Source organism: Bos indicus x Bos taurus, chromosome 4 (assembly GCF_003369695.1).
Source record: "Bos indicus x Bos taurus breed Angus x Brahman F1 hybrid chromosome 4, Bos_hybrid_MaternalHap_v2.0, whole genome shotgun sequence".
NCBI lineage: Eukaryota > Metazoa > Chordata > Mammalia > Artiodactyla > Bovidae > Bos > Bos indicus x Bos taurus.
In genome coordinates, this window is record NC_040079.1 from 82156006 (window position 1) to 82179594 (window position 23589).

The following is a 23589-nucleotide window of genomic DNA, read 5'->3' on the forward strand; positions in this document are numbered from 1 at the left end:
AATATAGATAAATATTTTTTAACCCATAAACTGTCTTATGTTAATTACTGGTTTTATTGGCACCATGGACAAGCATCATTCTTTATGCTAAGGATTGCTTTAGCTATTTGGGGTTTTTGGTGGTTTCATGCAAATTTCAGGATTTCTTTTTTCTATTTCTGTAAAAAATGTCCTTGGAATTTTGATAGAGACCACATTTGAATCTGTAGATTTTTTTGGGTAGAATGAACAGTTTTAACAATATTAATTCTTCTAATCTGTGAAAACAGGATATAACATATTTATTTGTGTCTTCTTTGATTACATTCATCAATGTTTTGTAGTTTTCAGTTTATAGATCTTTCACCTCCTTGATTTAATTTATTCTAAGTATTTTATCCTTTTTGTTGCTATTGGAAATGAGATTATTTTCTTCATATTTTTTTTCAAATAGTTCACTGCTAGTTCACCTTCACTTTTCACTTTCATGCACTGGAGAAGGAAATGGCAACCCACTCCAGTATTCTTGCCTGGAGAATCCCAGGGACGGGGGAGCCTGGTGGGCGGTGGGCTGCCGTCTATGGGGTCTCACAGAGTCGGACACGACTGAAGTGACTTAGCAGCAGCAGCAGCAGTGTATGGAAATGTGACTGATGTGAATCACATTGGCATCTCTGCATTGATGAATATATGTTAGGCACAACTGTAACTTTAAAATGATTATAAATTGAATAACTTAAATGAGCTTTTAAAATAACCCCCATGTCTTTCCCTCTCAAAATATGAGAAAGTAGAGATGAATTTTGCAAGATTTACAGACTTAGGGCTCTCGATATATAATATAATCAAAATATTCACTTCATTATAGGGGAACTGGACAAGAGTAGGGAAATGACTTGTTTAAGGTGACTGAGCACTCAAAGCAGAACAGATGACAGAACTGGAAATAACTGTCTATGTCATACTCTGTTGTTTCAAGTTACTTATTTCCTTAAAACAGGTAAACTCAATCCTATTGACATTTTGGGCTGCACAATTTTTGTAGAGGTGCTGTTCTCTGCATTGCAGGATGCTGAGTGCTGTCCCTAGCCTCTACTCACTAGGTTCAGTAGCATCCCTTACCCAGTTGTGACAATCAAAAATGTCTCCAGACAGTGTCAAATAGCCCCTGGGGATGGTGGAGCAAATTCTGCCCCAACTTACAACAACTTTCTTAAAATTAATGAAGTTGAAGTTCCAGAGAAAACCTTAAGAGAGTCACAGAAGTCAAGGAAGTTAAAATATACATATATGGAATCTGATTTCCAGTCCTTTCCATTTTCTTTGACCTTCAGTATATATATGCTCCTTGAATGCAGAATTATACTTGGTTGAGTTTTGTTCCTTTATAGCTCTTGCATACTGAAGAGACACACAATAAATAAGCTGGTATGAAATGACATTATTTCAAAATCGTCAGCAGGAAAAATGTATTGGATATTTGATTCTGTGTGCCCTACTGCATTTCAAAAAGGCATAAAAATTGCCAAAAGATTACATTTAAAAGTCATAAGGCAACTTCTTATATAAGTTTTGCAAATGAGAAATTAACAGAGAACTGAAGTGGGACTTGTTTCTCTCTCATGCACCATTTGAACTGCCCTCAATTTTCGTTTGCATCCCACACATCAGACTACATGCATCTATGGAGCCCCCAAAACTTCTAACAGCAATTTAAAGATTCAGACTGTGACTGGTGTGAACAGAAGTCTGGCACAGCAAAAACAGCTGCAAATCCGCACTGCATACAAATCCATTTTTAGCTAAAGGTTTTATTTCCAATTCCAGAAGAGAAACTGAAACCTTGATTTTCCTCACATGAAGCAGAAAAGAAAGCCTTAAGTCAACTTTATTATTTCATTTTCTAACCTTATATCTTTATATCATGAATATACCTACAGTGTGCAACTATAAGTATTTTGAGTAAATAACATAGTTATTTCAAATTGAAGAGTTTTGATAACTATAAAATAGAAAACTAAGTAGTTAAATACCTAGTACTTTTTATACAGCAGATGATCAGTAAAATACTAACTGATTATTTGAATGCTTAATAATTTAACAAGAATTATTAAGCCAAAGTAAATTATAAATGTGTATCTTACCACCAAAATTAAAATGACCCCTAAACATTTCTTTTGCATAATGTATGACATGAACCTGCTGCATGATCATATAATAAAGAAAAACAAAGACCAGTCTCTATAAAAATGGGAGAAGTATAAAAACTATTTTACTGATTGATAATTTGGAACACAAAATTGCACAGGTTACATGTATGAAAAGAATAAGAAGTGGTCAAATATGATATTGCTTCCGTGTCTAAAAAATAAGAAGCTTCACAACATTATATGGACTCTAATTTCTTGCCTAAAATGGTGGGGTTTAGTTGGAGAGGATGACTGAAACTCAAAGTTTTGGCAAATGTTTCTTTTGTCACTTAACATGGCTCCAGCTAAAAGCAACAATGATGGAACTAAAACAATCTTCCTAACCACAGTGCACAACGAAAATATTTGTAAAACCACATATACTCCTAGGATTCACTGTTTCTTATAACTGATGGTAGCTTTCAAATCTAACAGCAAAGCAGTTATTTAACATGAGCAGGGCCTGATGATTCTGAAGCAAAGCTATGCGTGATGCAATTCAACTGTAATTGCATCATTTAGCCTCCTGTTGAGCTAATATACTAGGCCAACAGTCCTTAGATGGCTAAACCATCTACTTTCTTCTCAAGTCCAACCTATATTCTTTTGTAGAGAAAAGTCAGTACGTAAGAAAAGGAAAATAACAGTAAAAGGCTGATGCTGTCATATTAGGGATGGAGAGAAAAGTGAGACTGCTTTTTCCATGAATTAATTTCAATGCATAAGTGAGTTGCTTATGCGATGTTAATAGATAAAATGTGGTTTACTCTTAAAAACCCTCTGTCAAAGATTCTACTCCTCCTCTACAATTCAGCTAAAATGCCCACAGCTCGAAGGAGGAGACTTCCTTAATCTGCCCTCTGGAACAGATAGTACAAATGACTAAGGGTTTTCTTTTCCTCAGAACTTTCTATATCTGCATGGACCTTTCTTACAGCATGGAGTACAGGTTTATTATATTGTAGCTATTTGTCTTTACAGCTTATCCCCACCACTAGCTTGTATGTTCTTTAGGTATATCAATGACTATCATTATATCTTCCTTACTGTCGAACACAAAAATAATTCAGTAAATTACAGTTTAATATATTTTTTTCTTCTACCTACCTCACAGGCAATGAATCTCCTAGAAATCTAGAGAGATGATGACCTCAAGAAATAATGTTCTTTGACTCATTCACGGAAATGATGGTTTATTATAACTGTCCAATATTCCAAGAGAGGCAGACCTTTCTCAGGAGGAATACTACCAGGGGGGGATTCTAAGAACCAAAATACTAATACTATAATACATAGGTATCGATCTGTATTAGTTTCCTAGGGCTGCTGTAACAAAATAACCTAGACTTGGTGGCTTAAACAACAGTAGCTTATTTGGTCAGTTATGGAGGCTAGAAGTTCAAGACCAAGGGAATGACAGGCTTGGTTTCTTCTGAGGCCTCTCTCTTTGATCTGCAGATGGTCACCTTCTTGCTGTGGCCTCACTCAGTCCCTCCTCAGTTTGTGTTTTCCCAACATCTTCTTATAAGGACACCAGCCATTTGACCCCATTTTAATTTAATTACCTTTTTAAAAGTCTTATCTCTTAATACAGTCACCCTCTAGGGTACTAGAGGTGTGGATTTTAACATATGAATTTGAGGGTAGCAGGGGGCACAATTCAGTCACGATAGTGCCTATCTGAATTTCTAAATTTCTAAGTATACCATTGTTACCTTCTTAATATTTCCCATGTGAAACTCCATAAATTAATACAGATGCATACCTTGTATGTTCTCTGTATACTTACAATGCTGCTTTGCATCATATAAATAGGTAAAAGAATGCTAATTTTTAAGTAAGAAACAGCCTCTTCCAAGGAATGATAATAATTCTAGTTCTCAAAAGCTTTTCCAAATAGGAGAGTCTAAAAGCATTTCATAAACACTATTATCTAAATAACTTTTAAAATTCTTAAATTAGTTTTTTCTTTGTTTTATATATTAGTATTGAATATGTCCAGATTTGAAATATAAATCACAGACTATGAATGCACACCCATATTTCCTGATTTCTTATTTAATTCTTATTAATTCTGTATAAAAATACTCCTTTTCAGAAAGGAATATACATGGCCCCAGACATAAGTGTGTGTTTATAACTTAGGTTTTTGATTCTGTGGCTGAGACATCAATTTTTAAGCATGAGTGCGGTGGCTACCTTTGACATTTGTTATACTCCGTGCTTTAACATAGAGTAAAATCATAGAGTTGGATCTCTATCCAAGGAGATCCAATCAGTCCATCCTAAAGGCAATCAGTCCTGAATGTTCATTGGAAAGACTGATGTTGAAGCTGACACTCCAATACTTCGGCCACCTGATGCGAAGAGCTGAAATTTGAAAAGACCCTGATGCTGGGAAAGATTGAAGGCAGGAGCAGAAGGGGATGACAGGGAGAGAATGAGATGGTTAGATGGCATCACTGACTCAATGAACATGGGTTTGAGTAAACTCAAGGAGCTGGTGATGGACAGGGAGTCCTGGTGTGCTGCAGTCTATGGGGTCGCAAAGAGTCGGACACGACTGAGCGACTGAACTGAACTGATGCTTTAACATGTTGACAAATAAGGAACAGCAAGAGGATGGCTGTATTTTTCTCAGGAGCAACTATTTTAAAAATAAGAAGAAAAATCAATGTGAGACAACAAACTTGTCAAGCAGCACTAAAGCAATAAAAATAACTAGTTATTTATTTAAAAGCTGCTCCAGCTAGGTACATGCTTTCTCATCTTCAAAGTAAAAGTTGCTTAGTCATCTCCGACTCTTTGCAAACTCATGGACTATCCAGTCCATGGAATTCTCCAGGCCAGAATTCTGGAGTCGGTAGCCTTTCCCTTCTCCAGGGATTGAACCCTGGTCTCTCGCATTGTGGACATATTCTTTACCAGCTGAGCCAGAAGGGAAGCCCAGGGATAGTGGAGTGCGTAGCCTATGAATTCTCCAGGAGACCTTCCCAACCCAGGAATCAAACCCAGGTCTCCTTCATTGCAGGCGGATTCTTTACCAACTGAAGCCCAAGCTGTCACCTTGGGAGCTACCAAAACTTCACTCTGAGTACTAAGCAAAAGCAAAAATAGAAACAGCTCAAACTCTAAACATAGGGCTTATATATAAAATATATAAACCAAATCAGAAAAGCAGGACAAAGAAACTTCCTATTACATAAATCATATTTGTTTACTTTTTTTGTCAGATAACATTATAATCTTCAGAAAGAATGATAATGAGCAATGTGTCTTTATGTGACTATATTTTCAACATGAAAGAGATCATGAAAGAATTGCTTATTATCTACAAAAAAAAGAATATATATGTATAGAAATGACATTCATTAACATCAGAAAATATATATGATTAAATTTACAAAGGAACACTATAGACAGCTGCCACCTTAAGTTAAATATAACACATTATTAGAAATCAAGATATTAATGACCTTAGCTTTTATAAGATCCAGTGAATATTTACTGATTTTGAAGATGCCAAAAATATTTTACATTAACAGAGTCAACCTGATTTGAAAATTGAGTTCAAAATCCATTTGCCTTGGTATTTATATTAATAATGATAGAGAGATCACTAATAAAGAATCCATAATACATATAAATATTTGCTATCTTGAACTTTTTTAGCACAAATACTTTTGTGCTAAAACTTTTTTAGCACATATAAATTCCCATTTATTAGGGATTTACTATTTTCTAGGTAATATGTTAAATACTTAAACATCACCATACCTAATAAAAAAAATCCTTTGAAGAAATCTTTCACTCATTATAAGAGAAAATGAGAGTTAGAGAACTTAATTTTCTCAATGTCACATGTAAAAACTAGCTGCTTCATGATATTAACCCAAGTTTGCCTGACTTCCATTCATCTCCCCAAAACACACACATACATACACCCCTCAGTGAACACACACACAAAAGAACTGTGGCAAGAATTAAATTGAATTCTTTTAGGTAATAACAAGAATTGAAGCAACATATTATATGAGAGGACCAGGCCACCCAACCAAATATTGTTCGAGTCCAGGGTCCACATCATGTTCCATGGGATGTCTTCCTTTTCTGAACTTTGATAGTTTTTTATGATCTGCTGCTGCTGCTAAGTCACTTCAGTCGTGTCCGACTCTGTGCGACCCCATAGATGGTAGCCCACCAGGCTCCCCCATCCCTGGGATTCTCCAGGCAAGAACACTGGAGTGGGTTGCCATTTCCTTCTCCAATGCATGAAAGTGAAAAGTGAAAGTGAAGTCGCTCAGTCGTGTCTGACTCTTAGAGACCCCATTGACTGCAGCCCACCAGGCTCCTCCGTCCATGGGATTTTCCAAGCAAGAGTACTGGAGTGGGGTGCCATTGCCTTCTCCGTTTTATGATCTAAACCACTTATTTTAGCACTGAATCACATATTTCCTTATTACTTTGATGTTTTAGATGTATGTATATTGTGGTCAGGAAGCAACAGTTAGAACTGGACATGGAACAACAGACTGGTTCCAAATAGGAAAAGGAGCACATCAAGGCTGTATATTGTCACCCTGTTTATTTAACTTATACACAGAGTACATCATGAGAAACGCTGGACTGGAAGAAATGCTGGACTGGAAGAAACACAAGCTGGAATCAAGATTGCCGGGAGAAATATCAATAAGCTCAGATATGCAGATGACACCACCCTTATGGCAGAAAGTGAAGAGGAACTCAAAAGCCTCTTGATGAAAGTAAAAGTGGAGAGTGAAAAAGTTGGCTTAAAGCTCAACATTCAGAAAATGAAGATCATGGCATCCGGTCCCACTACTTCATAGGAAATAGATGGGGAAACAGTGGAAACAGTGTCAGACTTTATTTTTCTGGGCTCCAAAATCACTGCGGATGGTGACTGCAGCCAAGAAATTAAAAGACACTTACTCCTTGGAAGGAGAGTTATGACCAACCTAGATAGCATATTCAAAAGCAGAGACATTACTTTGCCAACAAAGGTTCGTCTAGTCAAGGCTATGGTTTTTCCTGTGGTCATGTATGGATGTGAGAGATGGACTGTGAAGAAGGGTAAGCGCTGAAGAATTGATGCTTTTGAACCGTGGTGTTGGAGAAGACTCTTCAGAGTCCCTTGGACTGCAAGGAGATCCAAGCAGTCCATTCTGAAGGAGATCAGCCCTGGGATTTCTTTGGAAGGAATGATGCTAAAGCTGAAACTCCAGTACTTTGGCCACCTCATGCGAAGAGTTGACTCATTGGAAAAGACTCTGATGCTGGGAGGGATTGGGGGCAAGAGGAGAAGGGGACGACAGAGGATGAGATGGCTGGATGGCATCACTGACTCGATGGACATGAGTCTGAGTGAACTCTGGGAGTTGGTGATGGACAGGGAGGCCTGGTGTGCTGTGATTCATGGGGTCGCAAAGAGTCGGACACAACTGAGTGACTGATCTGATCTGATCTGATATTGTGTTACTACCTTTATTTCAAATCTAAATTTTAGATTGCTTTGGGATTATAAGCAATGTGGTATTTAGCATTCTTATAACACTATATCCACACCATCTGTCCATAAGATTCATAAAAGAAAACTGTATATAACTTGTTCCTTAACATGTTGCTGATTTGCTTGAGTTCTTCATCCATAGTGCAGATAGTACCTACAAGGAAAGACCAGTTTTGATTCCTCAGAATAAGTTATCTTGCTACCTGGAACAGAAAGAGGAATCTATTGTTGAATTAGATCCTTTTTTTAAAGAATCTTCTGCTCCAAAACAATGTCAGGTACTTCCAAGTCTAGTTGGGGTTTTCATCCCCCTCCCCAGGTCACCCAGAAAGCAAACCATTCCTGAAACTATGAGATAATTAAAATATTTTCTTCTTCTCTCCTCCCCCATTTCACACTATAACCACAGGCAGTTTGGCAAATTTATTTAATAGCAAAGCAGTATTTCCCAAAGAAGACAGTTAAGTAGGTGAATAGCAGAGTATTCTTAGATGTACAATTATGAGCTTGTGAAACATTCTGAGATTCTTACAACCTCCTTTATTCATGATAGTTTTTACATTCTCTATACCCTTCATTCTCACCCTGCTGCTGCTGCTGCTTACGACTTAAAGAACATAGTATTGCAGAACTTGACATATTTCTGTCTGCCTTTTCCAATGACAGCTAAGAAAACCATTCTGATATGACTGTAATTCACTTAGTTGACTATCTAACGTGTCACTTACATTTTAATCATAACACATTTCTTACCTTAAACTTTAACACAGTTGAGGAACTTAAGTATTTTGCATGTGGAAGCTCTTAGAACAGGTGGCACAGTCATGGTTGATTGTCCTCCCAAATGACAATAAAGTACCCTTCGGTATTTTGATGAAGCTGACTTAGCTACCTGCTGCTGACTTCTCACTATCTTAATTTCACTTGGAGTCATCAAGTTCACATCTTTAGGAACAGGAAGAAAATGAGAAACTTCCAGTTTTCTCTGTCACTCTCTAATATTTGATAGAATCTGGCAGTGACAACATGAATGATGAAATGTATAAAAGAAAAATCCTGACCTCACAGAATGCAATACAAAGGCATTTTAGGGTCTCATAATATGATGCAAGAAGTGTTATAATAATTCAATAGAGAAAGAATAGTCTTTTCAATAACTTGTGCTAAAGCAGGTGAATATCTCCATGCAAGAAATGAAGCTAGATCCTGACCTTACAGCCTTCACAAAAATTAACTTAAAGGAGTTCACTGGAAGGACTTATGCTGAAGCAGAACCTCTAGTACTTTGGCCACTTGATGCGAAGAAGTGACTCATTAGAAAAGAGCCTGATGCAGGAAGAGACTGAGGACAGGAAGAGAAGGGAATGAAGAGGATGAGACGGGTAGATAGCATCACTGACGGTGGACGTGAGTTTGAGCAAGCTCTGGGAGCTGGTGATGGATAGGGAGGCCTGGCCTGCTGCAGTCCATGGGGGTCACAGAGCCGGACACAACTGAGTGACTGAACTGACTGAGATCAAAGGCCTAAATGTAAAATCCAAAATGATAAAACTCCTAGATGATAACACAGGAAATAATAAGATAATCTTCAATTTTGAGATGACTTTTTAGATACAACACCCAGATTAAGATTCATGACAGAAAAACAATGTATCATCATTGATATATCAATTGTAACAAGTATACCACAATAATGGAAGACATTGATAGGGGAAACTTGGGGCACCGGGAAGGTAGGAAAACTGAGATAGGGAGTATGGGAACTCTATGTAATTTCAGATAGTTTTTTAAAGTCTAAAATTGCTCTAAAAATAAAGTCTACTTATTAAAAAAACAACAAAATTCAAAACACTGACAAGACCAAATGCTGGTGAGGATGTAAAGCAATAGGAACTTTTATTGTTAGTGGGAATGCAGAATGGTACAGCCACTTTGGAAGACAGTTTGGTGTTTTCTTACAAAACTAAATATACTCTTACTATATAATCCAGCAACTTCACTCCTTGGTATTTATCCAAAGGAGCTGAAAACTTATGTCCACCCCAAAAATCTGCACACAGACATTTATAGCAGCTTTATTCATATCTGCCCAAACTTGGAAGCAACCAAGATGTCATTCAGTAGATGAATGGATAAATAAACAGTGGCATAGCCACACATGGAATATATAATACCCAGTGTCAAAGAGAAGCAAGCCATCAAATCATGAAAAGACATGGAGAAACCTTAAATCTATATTACTAAGTGAAAGAAGTCAATGCGAAAGGCTACAATTATACGATTCCAACTTAATTCCAACTATACAATTCCAACTGGGAAATACAAAACTATGGACACAGTAATTCTTGGGCTCCAAAATCACTGCAGATGGTGACGGCAGCCATGAAATTAAAAGACACTTGCTCCTTGGAAGAAAAGCTATGAACAACCTAGACAGCATATTAAAAAGCAGAGACATTACTTTGCCGACAAAGGTCCATCTAGTCAAAGCTATGGTTTTTCCAGTGGTCATGTAAGGATGTGAGAGTTGGACTATAAAGAAAGCTGAGTGCTAAAGAACTGATGCTTTTGAACTGCAGGGTTGAAGACTCTCGAGAGCCCCTTGGACTGCAAGGATATCAAACCAGTCCATCCTAAAGGAAATCAGTCCTGAATATTTATTGGAAGGACTGATGCTAAAGCGGAACCTCCAATACTCTGGACACCTGATGTGAAAAAGTGATTCACTGGAAAAGACCCTGATTCTGGGAAAGACTGAAGGCAGGAAGAGAAGGGGACAACAGAGAATGAGATGGTTGGATGGCATCACTGACTCCATGGACATGAGTTTGAGCAAGCTCCAGGAGTTGGTGATGGACAGGGAATCCTGGCGTGCTGCAGTCCATGGGGTTGCAAAGAGTCAGACATGACTGAGTGGCTGAACTGAACTGAACTGAACCAAACTGATGGAGACAGTAAAATGGTAAGTGGCTGTCTGGAGGTGGTGCTGTGAAGGATAAATGAGTAGAGCTCAGAAGAGTTTTACAGTAATTGAAATTCTATTTATGACACCATAATAACTGATACATGTCATTATGGAAGTGCTGATTGCTCAGTCTTGTCAGAGTCTATGAGACCCCATGGACTGTAGCCCCACCAGGCTCCTCTGTGGATGGAATTCTCCAGGCAAGAATATTGGAGTGGGTTGCCATTCCCTTCTCCAGGGGATCTTCCCAACCCAGGGATTGAACCAAGATTTCCTGCATTGCAAGCAGATTCTTTACCACCTGAGCCACCAGGAAAGCCCATTTTTCAAACCACAGAAAGTACAATACCAAGAGTAAAGTGTAATGCAAACTAAGGGCTTTAAGTAACTATAATAATTTGTGTGAAGGTAGATTTGACTGTAACAAATGTACCTCTCTGGTGGGGAATACTCAAAGTGGGGGAGGCTTTGCATGGATTAGGGCAGAGAATATAAGGAAAATCTCAGTACCTTCTCAAATTTTCTGTGGATCTTAAAATCTTCTATAAAAAGAAAATCTTAAAAAACAAAACAACGAATATTCAAAAAACACAGGCTCTAGAGTTAGAAACTTTGAAATTCAACATCATCTTCACTACTTTCTAGAAAACTGAACTCAGGTATTACTTAACCTCTCTAAGACTACCAAGGTATATGTAAAATAAGGGAACACTGACAGTCTGACTCGGAATAATATTGATATTTAAATGATACTATGCATGCTGCTTCAGTCGTGTCCAACTCAGCGACCCCATGGACTGCAGCCTACCAGGTTCCTCCGTCCATGGGGTTTTCCAGGCAAGAGTACTGGAGTGGGTTGCCACTGCCTTCTCCAATGCATGCTATGTATCTGGTACATTGTCTCTAACTCCTGTTTGCAAGATACTTAATGGATGTCCCAGAGGGATTAAAAAATTACCATGACTCCAAACGAATGTAAAATCATTTCACTGAGTTCAATTGCTCTGCATGTTATGCCTCTATCTTGTTGAATGTTAGACAGCCTTGAGTCCAACTGTACCAGCTACAAACAGGAATAGTCTTGATTCCTTCCTCTCAACTGGACTCCACATAGATCAGTGGTCATCAGATCTTTTCAACTGTATCATGTAATTAGCTTTACAGTTAACCCTCTTCTTCTCTATTTACTTTTCTGTATTAATCATGTCATCTAATCTATTATATCCTCCTCCAGATTGGCCTCTCAGACTTCAGTTCAACCCTTATACTTATTATTCGTCCCTGCTGCTGCCTGAGTCATTTTTTCAAAGGCAAATAATGTCCTAGAAATAATTCTCAAATTGGATGCACACCTGCTATACAGAAAAAGTTCTGGATGGCATTTTCCCCAGGAAAATGTATAGGGTCCTTCATGATCTGGTCTTATTACCTCTTTGGCCTCTGCTGCCAACATTACTAATTTACATTCAATATTCAGTCCTCCTACACTGCTTAGTTTTCTGTGCATTCCCTATTCTTCAATGCCATTTCCTCTTCCTATGGCACACTGCATCTTTTTTTTTCACTCCAATTTTTTTCCTTATCCTTTCAGATCCTGATTAATCTTCAGCAAATCATTTCCCTTCTCACCCTACTCTGACAAATAATATACCTTCCTCTATATAACACTCCTGTAAAATATTACATGATATTTTTCTATCTGTCTTGCAAAATCAATATAAACATCTTGACATCAAGGATTATACTGAGCTCAAAATTATATCTTAACCAGTAGCAAGTCATTAAAATGTAAAATGTTTGTGAATACTGACAAACAAGAGTGGAGAAATAAATGAATGGAGAGAAGGATGGAAGGTAAGAGGGTAGTAAGAAGCGAAAAGGAAGAAGAAATAGAAGATTAATTATGGCTGATATTATTCTGGTAAGATCATTTACACAAAGAGAAAATAAAAGATTAGTAAGTTTCATAAGAAAATAAGACATTGAGCTAAGTTTTAGAGTTTTCTGAATATTTAAGTCTGGGAATTCCTTTTAAACCTACCCAGTCATTCTGAGTTTTCAATAACTGTTCTTTTCAATCTAATAAGCATTCCCTAAGCTACAATACCACTGTAATGGTTTATTTCATTGAATCTAAGACAGCATCTACATTAAAACTATACTACTTCACGTATAGGGCTTCCCTGGTGGCTCAGTGGTAAAGAATCCGCCTGCCAATGCAGGAAACGTGTTTGATCCCTGGTCTGGAATGATCTCCTGGAGAAGGAAATGGTAAGTCACTCTAGTATTCCTGTCTGAAAAATTCCATGGACAGAGGAGCCCAGAGGGCTGCAGTCCACAGGGTCGCAAAGAGTCAGACATGACTTAGCAACTAAACAACAATAACAACTTTATATATCCCAGAGAAAGAAAAGGAAGTGTCAAATAAATTTTAACCAAATTATAAAATACATCCCCATTCAGAAATGTTAAAATGCGAAAAACATGCAGTGTAGAATCTATGCTATGCTAAGTCACTTCAGTCGTGTCCGACTCTGTGCGACCCCATAGATGGCAGCCCACCAGGCTTCCCCGTCCCTGGGATTCTCCAGGCAAGAACACTGGAGAGGGCTGCCATTTCCTTCTCCAACGCATGAAAGTGAAAAGTGAAAGTGAAGTCGCTCAGTCGTGTCTGACTCTTAGCGACCCCATGGATTGCAGCCTAACAGGCTCCTCCGTCCAGGGGATTTTCCAAGCAAGAGTACTGGAGTGGGGTGCCATTGCCTTCTCCGAAAGAAACTACAATACAGGGAGTTAAATTTTTTCTATGATATGCTTTTTTGCTAAAAAATACTTTAATAATTCTAAAAGTAATTTTGGAAGGCATGGGGGAGGATGGAAGAGCTGAATTATTATTGCAGGGTCTCTGATTAGTGCTTTTTGTCCAATCCAGTGAGGTAATTTAAGATTTATAAGAATATACATATAAATGAATCACTCTGCTGTACACCTGAAACTAACACAATATTGTACATCAACTATACTTTAAGAAAAAAAAACTGAATTAAAAAACCAAAAGATTTATAATAGAAATCAAGGTGACAGGTATAAAATGAACACAATTTTCATGGACCCATTCACTATGCATCCTAAAAGGAAGAGAAACATTAAGCTTGTAACCCAGCAGGTCTGTGAATATCATTAGAGAATCACAGGATAATCTTAATTTTGGCTCTAGAATTTTCAATCGATACTGCCAAGAGGGAAACATGACATTTTACATGATTCAGAATGTCTATAAAAATATTTGCAAGTTCAGGTATAACAAATTATTCTAAGCTAGTGAGACAAGAGAAGACCTTCCCTGGTGGCTCAGATAGTAGAGAATCCGCCTGCAATGCAGGAGACCTGGGTTCAGTTCCTGGGTTGGGAAGATCCCCTGGAGAAGGGAATGGTAACCCACTCAAGGATTCTTGCCTGGAGACTTTCATGGAGAGACGAGCCCGGTAGGTTACAGTCCATGTGGGAATAAAGAGTCAGACACGACTGAGTGACTAACTTTTTACTTTAAGAAAACTTCCTACCATAGGTAAAATCAATTTTTAGGAGATCTATGCAAAAAGGAAAGCTGCAAAGCCAAGTCCTGGATGTGTGTCTATACAATAAAGTTCATACTAATATTGCAAATCCAACCAAGTTCCTAAAGATAAAATTTTCTTCCCCATCCCTTATGTTTTCCTTTTCAAGGAATGACATAAGACATATAGGCCCCCAAATAATCAAATCTTTCACAAGTATTTTTCTTTAATATTGCAGCATTCTTTGAAATGCTTAATAAATTTTGACAGACACTATTTTAAAACAAATTAAAATAAAAATGATATTAGTTCTAAGGTAGGACTCAAGGAATCAAGCATTAAACCAGATACAAAAGAACCAAATGGCTGAGCAAAAAATTCTCCCTCGTGGCCAGGAAGCAACATCAAGGTTAAAATTTACATAATAGCTCATCCACATAAAATCAAAGGTCAATTGGCTCAAAACTGAGTACAATTCTCATACAAATAATTGGCAGGCAAGTGTGCGCTAACATAGAAGAATTGCCAATGAGGAGGGATTTCATGCTTGGGGAATTAAATTTTGTTGAATCAGTCGACCAGCTTCACAAGTACGTACAATACCTCAAAAGGAATTTAACTGTTGCAACCAAAGCACAGTAATGAAAGTGCAAATTGACAAATCTGACCATTTTTAATTGTTTCCAACTGCACTTCCACATTTGGTTTTTTAAACACAGTATCCTATTTTCATTTGCTGAAAAAGCCAACTATAACTATCATAGTTGTAAATGCAATACTCCCAAGCCTAAAAATCTCCCGAAGATTTCAGCATTTATTGCATGATCACCATAATTTCATAAATACAGTAAAGAGTGTTTGTTTGCTAATACAAATATTGACCTTTTTTTTGAACACTATTTCCCCCCATTAACACTAATAATCCCCGAATACATTCAAACACTAAAGAGGGCCACAAAAATTTGGAATAAATAGGACACCTTCCTGCCCATTGGGTAGTCAGGGAATGTGGAGAAGAAAGGGCCTAGAGAAGAATTTTAGAATGAGATCCTTAATGGTCTGTGACATTCTGTCACAATTACTTATTGATTTCAGTTGAGGAGACTCACTATAGCCTTTATAGTGAAAAAAAAAATGATAAGTCTTTTATTTGGGGGAACTAAGGGAGCCTCTGAAAAATCTATTGCAATCTTAATTCATGAGCATAAAATTATTTAGTTGATATATTGCTCCCAACATTGTATTTCCATTGTGTATCTGGATTTTTTTTATGATTATCTCCATCAGATAGACACTGTTGGGTTTGTTTTTGAAAGGCAGGCATTTGCAAAGCTGTCAAAGTCAATTATTTGAAGGCATGAAGGGTGAAAAAGGCTGTCAGCAGATATAAATGCTTTCATAAATTTGTAAATTTTCTGCAAAACAATAACAGGATTGTTGAATATTTAAAAGAAACGTGGGGTTTAGAAGTACTCTGTAACATATTTTGTTTTACGTAGTTCTGATTCTACACAACAAGGAAAAATTAATGGTAACACATAAAGATAATTCAAAGTGAATAAAGTATTTATTTCAAATTTATATTTAGGCTTCCCTGGTGGCTCAGATGGTAAAGAAACTGTCTGCAAGGTAGGAGACCTGGGTTTGATTCTTGGGTTGGGAAAATCCCCTGGAGAAGGGAATGGCTACCCACTCCAGTATTCATTCTTGCCTTGAGAATTCCACAGACAGAGGAGCCTGTTGGGACACAGTCCACTGGGTCGCAAAAAGTCGGACACAACTGAGTGACTAACATACACACATACAAATGCTATTATATGTTTGTAGAAGTTGAGTCACTGAAATGCTTCAAGTCATGTGTGAGAAAACATGTACTTTCTCTTGGGTAGGTGTTACGATTGACATACATATATTTTAATATAATAGTTTATAGGCAGTGAATTTGAAACCAGGGAGCAATCTAAATTTGTATTCTTCATCTAGGGCAGTTTAACAGTACTTTTTCAGAGTATGGGGCTTCTAAATCATAAGCACTTAGAGTGTTAATTAAAAATGTGACTTTCAATCAATAAATGGGCAGAAGACCTAAACAGACATTTCTCCAAAGAAGAGAAACACATAACCAAGAGGCACATGAAAAGACATTCATTATCGCCAATTATTAGAGAAATGCAAATCAAAACTACAATGAGGTATCACTTTACACTGGTCATCATAAAAAAATCTACAAATAATAAATGCTGGATAGAGTATGGAGAAGAGATCGCTTCTACATTGTTGGTGGAAATGTAAAGTGGTGCAACCACTATGGAAAATAATATGGACATTTCTTAAAAACCAAAAATAGAGCTACCATCTGATCCTGGACATATATCTGAAGAAAACCCTAATAAAAAAAAATATTGTACCCAATGTTCATAGCAGCATTATTTACAACAGCTAAGACACAGAAGCAACCTAAGTGTACATCATGACCGGATAAAGAAGGCGTACATAAACACACACACACACACAGGAATATTACTTGGCCATAAATAGGAATGAAATACTGCCATTTACAGGCACATGGATGGACTTAGAAATCACCATAATGAGTGAAGCCAGATAGAGAAATACAAATATTATATGATATCACTTATGAAATATTACAAATGAACTTTTTTTCCAAAACAGCAACAGACTCACAGACATAGAAAACAAACTTATGGTTGCCAAAGGGAAAAGGAAACGAAGTATAGAATCAACAGACACATATAACATAAAGTAGATAAACAACAGGATTTAATGTATAAAACAAGGAACTATATTCAATAATCTTATAATAATCTATAATGGAAAAGAATCAGAAGTATATGTACATATATAAATAACTAAATCACTTTTCTGTATGCCTGAAATTAATAAAATATTGCAAATCAACTATATTTTAATTTAAAAAGAAAGAACATAAAAAATGTAGTTTTCTGAGCCTTACATTCCAGATTAAATCTCAAAATCATTTTTTTTTGTCTTTGTGTTTCTTTTTTTTAAATTTTTTTTATTTTTAAACTTTACACTATTGTATTGGTTTTGCCAAATATCTAAATGAATCCGCCACAGGTATACAAGTGAGGACTAGATATTCATAATTTAATTACTCTTGCATTTCACAATCTAACACTGAGATCTTTATTAAAAAGAAAGTCTGAGGGTGACTGCATTACAACAGTGTGTGCTCCATGAAAGGCTTCCTCCACATTTCACAAGGAAAAAAGGATCTGTTATTTCTATACTGAAGGACAGAAAATGAAATCAGAATTCTCAAATCTTGGGTTTAAGTTGTACTCAAATGTTTTTAGGAAAAAAGTACATATTTTTATATAGAATTGTGCTAAGTCAAGTATTAAGTAATTCAGATTAGTCAATAATTATCTACATAGAATGAGAATGAGAAGAGCATCTATCCTTATATAGCTGTTCAGTTCTGAGTGGTTAGAAATAACTATAAGCCCACTATTACCTTGGGACTTAACCAGAGAATATACCTCCTACCCACATTTTTATGCATATTCTGAGGCTGTTCTCAGCCTTAAAACATCATTATAATCCCCAAACTATACAAACTCAAGCTAAAGGGAGGTGAAGCCTTCAGAACCACAAAGATCAAGATTGAAAGAAAGCTCAGGAGTCACTAGTCCAGTCACCTCATTTTACAAAGTTCAGCAAAAATGTTAACATAAGGGTACATAAAAGCCAGAAATTTTTATATTAAGTCCATTGCTTTTTACTGCTGTCCAGATCAAACAACTTTCTTACAGTGCTGTCTTATAATTTCTTAGATAATAAACGTTCTCTTTCAACACCTTTTAACTTCTTCTTTGGGCTACTATGAATATTCTTCTAGCATGAGTTCCAGATTGTTTCCCAGGTGACACTAGCAGTACAGAACTCGCCTGCTGATGCAGGAGACCTAAGACAGCTGAGTTCAATCCCTGGGTCAGGAAGATACCCTGCAGGAGGTCATGGCAATCCACTCCAGTTTTCTTGCCTAGAAAATACCACGAGCAGAGGAGCCAGGAGGGCTATGGGCCATAGGGTCACAAAGAGTCGGACTTGACTGAAGCGACTTAGCATGCATGCATGCACTGGGAAAAAGAGATGGAACTGAGATAAGCACTGAATCATGGGATTGATTCAAATCAATAGTTAGGAAGTGAAGAACTATGCCATCTGAAAGGAGTATCAAGATGGAAATCTTGAAAAGAAGTCAGAGAAGTCAGTGAAGGAAACAGCAATCAAGTTTCCCCCATTAAATGAAGAGTAGAAATAGCAGCAGAATACTAAGAGATTAAAAAAGAAAATCTATGTAATAACATAAAGTAAATAAAGGAACATTTAGACCTTTAGAAATGTGCTGAGTCTAAAGTAGTATGAGAGGACAGGTTCAGAAGATGATAGTAACATTGTTCTCTTGGCTTTGGGATAATATGAATAGAAATAAAAGTGATCCAGTGGTATCTACGGCTTCTAGAAAGTTGCAATTAAAATTTGTTTTCTGTGGCTTAAACCATCTGCACTACGATTTAAATCCTCTTCACTATAGCAAGAAAAGAACTGCATGGAAACAAAAAACATCTGAATAAAGTGTCCTGATAAAATCACCTGGTAACTAGTACAATCCAGGGCCTCTACACTGCAAAGATAGGTTTACAAACACCACCTTAAAAATCCAAACCCAAACTTGGATAGCCTTCACTGGTGAAACAGTTGGACCTCAGTCCCCTTTTAAGCTACTCTCTCCATAAGCCCAGCACACAACCTGTGGCCCTACCCATGAAGAAGTGCCCCACATGCTCCTAGAAATAAAATCAGGATGCTGCTCCTGCTTGGCTCTGGCTGGTGCTGAAGCTGCTGTTTGTGACTGTGCTCCAAGTAATTTCCAGTTGCTCTGCCAGAAATGCCGCCTGACCTGCTGCTCATTACTGCATGCTCGTTCCTACAGCTTCCAGCAGTTAAGGGCTGGAAACATGCCCTAGACTGCTCTTCACAGCCTGCCCCTCTGCTGCCAGCCACTGCTCAGCCCTTCCCTCATTCTGATGACATCATCATTCTACTCTCCAACACAACATTCTCTCTTTTCTGATCTCAACAGGCAACTCACCCAGTCCTCTAAGTTCGACTTTCTTGGAGGGCCCGTCTGGGGAATGAGGTGGACAGAGTCACACAGTTCTTCCAAGTGTACTAAGGTCAGTGTTTCTCCTAGATGCACAAAGGTCATCTATGGCAAGATGGTGGGGACAGGGTGGACTGAAGCACTATTTTTTTGTTCCTTTGGTCAAGGTTGCTGAGTCCAGCTCCACAATGATTCTATCGCCATAAAGTTTTTCTTTTTTATGAAAGTGAAAGTGTTAGTCACTCAGTTGTGTCTGACTCTTTGCGACCCCATAGACCTCGCCAGACTCCTCTGTGCATGGAATTCTCCAGGCAAGAACACTGGAGTGGGTTGCCATTCCCTTCTCCAGGGGATCTTCCCAACCCAGGGATCGAACCTGGGTTTCCTGCATTGTAGGCACATTCTTTACCATCTGAGCCACTAGGGAAGCCCTTTTTTAATTATTTTTTTTTATGAGCAATACAGTTATTGCTGCCAACCACAAACTGCTGGTCCACGGTTTATTATATCTGAATATGTCTAAAATTCAACTTTGGAAAGTTTTCATTTATTTCCCCGAAGTTTTATCTGATTTACTAATTTTGGATTAAATGAGAATATAAATTATTGATAAAATGAGAATAATATGTGCCATATAGCATAATACAATCAAGGGAGTGGGAACCCATCTTGTTCACAGGTCCAGTTTGCACTCAAGGGAACAAGATTATACAAGGCCTGTGCACTGGGGGTAGAGATTTTAGGGACCATCTGAAAACTCTTCCTACCATAGGTGAATTGGCATTCTAACTACACGTGCTAACCAAACACACAACTTCCAGTTTTTCTGGAAGTTGGGTGTACATTTTTATTTCCCTGCTGAAAATAAGACCCCTTCTGCCTCCACAGCTAAGCTGTGAACTGTATTGCCCCACATGCCCCGTCAACCGAACACAGTCATTAGCCATTAGCTTTAAAGGTAAGTATGATCCTGAGTCAACTCAGGATTCACTCTCTAATCATTTGTGTCCACTCTAGGTTTTAGGGTACTTTGAATACCTACAAAATGACTTAAACCAATCCTACTCTTGAGAACTTGAGGCTATTCTGGCATCAAGGTCATATATTTTAAACATTTGGCATTTTTAATTTGACAGTGAAGAGAAGGTAGAGGACTTTTCCATGACCTTACTCAAGTTATCAGTATCTATATGACATTTGGTGACTAAGTACCAAATGGCATAAGGTCTACGGTTAGCAAAGAAATGTGCACAAGCTTTAAGAAGGATGTGTCTGAATATGTCAAATATAGATTTGATTTCACAGGCCATCTTGAAGACTGTCTTAATGACACCCTTATAAAACACAAACAACTAGTCTACCTGCAACTGGATCTGATTCTAAAGTTCTCAGAGACCTGGGGCCATTTTAGAATTATGGAGAACTAATGTTCCTGATAAAAAATATAATTTGTTTTACCAATATGCTACATCATGGGTGAAATAAAAATACTGTGAAATATAACACTCAGTGTCTCTCTGGGTACAAGGCAAATTGTATTTAAGCTCACATTAAAGGGACAGATGATAGTCATTAGAAACTGAACAAATAGTATGGGTTGAAGGGAAGTGTTGAAGTGAGAAAATAATCAGTTTATTTACATTTCTTTCATTTTCTGTCATGATAGGATCTCTAAATTGGGTATAAAAAACAACTGTGTGTGATCAGCATCATCCTTATTTAAATAAAAGCAAAAACAGTTCCATCAATACCCAGGGGAAGGTGGAACACCCCACTAGGCCTGCCCATCAACAGCAGACATTCATTGAGAGACCTGTGAGTGTGAGGTTACATCAGATTTAATACCATACTGCTGCTGCTGCTGCTGCTAAGTCGCTTCAGTCGTGTCCGACTCTATGCGACCCCATAACTATCTTAAATCCAACTTCCATTTCTCTCTGTTTCAACCAGTGCTACGATCCTGGGTTTTCTTGTTCAAGCTCAAAACTTCGTATTTTCCTTGACACCTCAGGTCACCCCTGTTCACCATACCAACCTTGTTGATAGTTTTACTATAATACTCACCATACAAATCCCTCAATTTTCCTTCTCCTTTAATGGTGGTATTTGTTTACCTTTAGTTTTCATACACAATGCTGTATGATTACATTAGCTTTCTCACACTGAACTAGATTCCCTGCCTAATATCACTACTCTTTCCAAACTGTAACATATAAAACTGCTAGGCTAATACTCCCAAATACCTAATGGAAGCTAATGTTCTCTGCATATTGGAGTGCTATTGTCAGATTTTCTTCTAATAACTTTATATGCATTTTATAACTTCAACCTTGCAACAATATAGTTGAACTCTTTTTATCTCCATTTTGCAGAAAAAAACCCTTAATAAAAGAAATACCAAGGAAATCTCCTAAGGCAGACTTAAGTATCTGATTCCAAAGCTACTTATAATCATCCCCTATTGCCTTCTATGTAAATTAATAACCTGGACCAATGCCCAGTACTCAAGAAGCTAAGTATGAATGTTGTTTGAAGACTTTAATCTAGAACTCAAATCTGCTCTCTTTAATCCCTGAATATAATTGGATCACTCCCACTACTGACTTTTACTGTCATTTGGAACACCATCTTTCCCCATCTATTCAGATGTGATTTACTTTTAAAAACTGATCTCAAGTTCAGCCCTTTCAGTGAGGTCATTTCAGACCACCCAGGGTATTGTGATATATCCTCTCCTTTGAATTTCCTGAATATCTATTTCATTTTTGCACTTATAAAATGTCTTTTGGAGATATTCAACTTATTTGGTTGTATTTTATATCTGACTTACTGAAAGAACATAATGTATTTAGGGATACGGATTCTGCCTTATACTCTCTCTTGCCTTCACAGTGTATAGAATAATACCTTACGTTAGGAAAGTGCTTTGCAGATAGTGGGTACCCCATTCAGTGAAAACTTAGTAAGAGGTTTCCATGAGCAAGCACCTACAATGGGAATGGTAAGGTACACAAAAGTAAATAACATGTTCCGTGAAAGAAAGTCCTTGCTATGAAGTAATTTCTAGTGAAGTTTATGGAATAAACACAGTATTATTTGTTGTATATTTGCATACATAATAACCACAGCAAGAGAGATACTGGCAGGTACCATAAGAGAGACTCAGGAAAGGCTCAGTCAAATCATGATATTTTGAGTGATATGCCATATCATGGGAACAGATAGAACAAATATGAGTAGGGAGGTACAGTTTATACACTTTATTGTTGGTGTTAGCTGCTAAGTCATGCCCAACTTCTTTGTGATCCTATGGACTGCAGCCCACCAGGCTCCTCTGTCCATGGGATTTTCCAGGCAAGGATACTGGAGTGGTTTGCCATTTCCTACTCCAGGGGATCTTTCTGACGAAGGGATTGAACCCAGGTCTCCTGCACTGCAGGAAAGAGCTACCAGGGATGAGGAAATAGACTTATCTGACAAAAAATACAATAGAAATGAAATAGCGGAACTTAATAAAAAACAATAAATGGAAAAAAACAGGAAGCACCTGAATGACATGCTATGGATTTTGGATTTTGTTTGAACTGCTGCCTGGTTTTCAGCACCAGCTCATAATGAGCATAGCACATTGTCACACAGAGTTGCTGTTAATGATTAAAGAAGATAGTGTTTGTCAAACACCTAGTGTGGGGCCTGCAAAATCACAGGTGTTCACCAAAGGATGCCTTGTCATTGTTCACTGTCAGAGTTTTGCTTGATACAGAAAAATCTGCCAAGATTGCATAGGATGGGGACAAAAGGAGTCAATGAGAGCAAACTGTCCATTGATGTGTCCCTGAAAGGAGAGAGAAGCTCTGAGGCCAGAAGCATTCAATAAACCTTTGTAGGAGCAGTTAGAAAAGCATAAGTTAATTTGTCTTTCCTTGAATGCCATGGCTATTCATGATCTCTCAGAGAGATGTTAAAAGGAAAAAGAATCAAAATGATTAATACAATTTCCTTTTTAACTCACTCTCTTCCCCACTCTCCCAAAGTGAAGAAGAAACTTAAGAAGGTGGAAAATGGATACTTTTGGCAACACAGAATACAACTGCCTTGTCCTTTCCAGAATCATTTCATTGCCTTCACTGGAATCATTTTACATCAGTTACTTCCGGCCAATCATCCTTACAATTTCTTGGCTCCTAGAAAGCAAGTAGGTGGAAACCAACCATCCTGAG

At 37.5% G+C, this 23589-nt stretch overlaps 1 protein-coding gene across 8 annotated transcripts in view; it reads right to left on the reverse strand.

Moving 5' to 3' along the window:
- PCLO (piccolo presynaptic cytomatrix protein) overlaps nt 1–23589 on the reverse strand; it is a 391952-nt gene that overhangs the window by 272457 nt on the left and 95906 nt on the right. The gene's annotated exons all lie outside the window — the stretch shown is intronic.